Genomic DNA, 1,362 nt, shown 5'->3' with positions numbered 1-1,362 from the left:
CTAACACCCCCCACCACAGCAGGGTTGTCCTCTCCTTTCAGCCAACCAGGAGCCATGGATGGACCAGGAAGTGAGGATCCTGCTTTTTGCTTTCCTCATGGCGTTCCTCAAGTCTGTATTCCTGAGGCTGTAGACAAATGGGTTCAGCATGGGGACAGTGACAGAACACACCAGGGAGGTGACCTTGTCCTGCTCCAAGGAGCGGCTGGAGTTGGGCCGCAGGTAGGTGAGGATGGCTCTGCCATAGTACAGAGTGACGCAGGCCAGGTGGGAGGTGCAGGTGGAGAAGGCCTTGTGCCGCCCAGCTGCCTAGTGGACCCACAGGATGGCGCTGCTGATGGACGAGTAGGACACCAGGATGAAGGCTGTGGTGCTCAGCATGTTGAGCCCCACCAGGGCAGCCACCACGGCCTCGCTGGCACGGCTGTCGGAGCAGGACAGGGCCAGCAGCATGAGCCCATCACAGAAAAAGTGGTCAATGGTGCGGGAGTGGCAGAACAGGGCATGGAATATGGAAACTGTGTGGAAGGTGGAGCTGATCACTCCAGCCAGGGAGGCCCCAGCCAGCAGTCCAGCGCTAATCCCCTGGGACATGAACATGGAGTAGAGCAGGGGCCTGCAGATAGCGGTTGTAGGCCATGGCAGCCAGCACGTGGCACTCAGTTGTGGCCCAGGTGGCGAAGGAGAAGAGCTGAGTGACACAACTCGCAAAGGAAATCACCTTCTTCTCTGCCAAAAAATCCCTCAGGGTCCGGGGGATGATGGTAGAGGAGTAGCAGGTGTCCAGGAGGCACAAGTGGCTCAGGAAGAAGAACATGGGGGTGTGGAGGCACCGATTGATCTAGATCAAGGCAATGACTGCCAGATTTCCCATGAGAGTGACCATATAGGTGGCAAGGAACAGGACAAAAAACATCACCTGCAGGTCTGTGAAGCCCAGGAGAATAAATTCAGATGCAAATGTCTCATTTTCTCTACCCATATTGAACATTTCATACATCCAGTTTGGCTGCTTTATGTCTTTAGATTGAAAGGTTTAATACACATAAATCCATCGATAATGTTAAGAATGTCAATTTTTGTCAAGCAGTTACAAAACCTTCAGTCAATAAAAGATAAATTCTCCTTGAAAGAGAAAAAACACAAGTTCCTGGCACCACTATGCCCATTCAGCCAACATATTTGGAACCAGGTGGATATTTAAGGCATTAAGGAGGGAAATATTGTACCAGAATAAATCATTAAGAAATGGCAGGGCTTCCTCCTAGTTCTTCTCAATCCGCTCACACATGAAATTCCATGATTTTCCTGATAATTGCTGGGAAAACAGAATTATTTCCCATCTTTTGATTATTCCCTATT

The 1,362-nt window shown here is 50.4% G+C and overlaps 1 pseudogene; it reads right to left on the bottom strand.

Annotated features, from left to right (window-relative positions):
- On the bottom strand, nucleotides 1-982 carry LOC146436786 (olfactory receptor 5F1-like; annotated as a pseudogene).
- Nucleotides 983-1,362: the final 380 nt, after the last annotated feature.

The sequence above is a fragment of the Lichenostomus cassidix genome, chromosome 5, assembly GCF_008360975.1.
Source record: "Lichenostomus cassidix isolate B80296 chromosome 5, HeHo_3.0, whole genome shotgun sequence".
NCBI lineage: Eukaryota > Metazoa > Chordata > Aves > Passeriformes > Meliphagidae > Lichenostomus > Lichenostomus cassidix.
The sequence above is the reverse complement of the archived record's forward strand: the minus strand, read 5'-3'. Positions and strand labels throughout refer to the sequence as shown.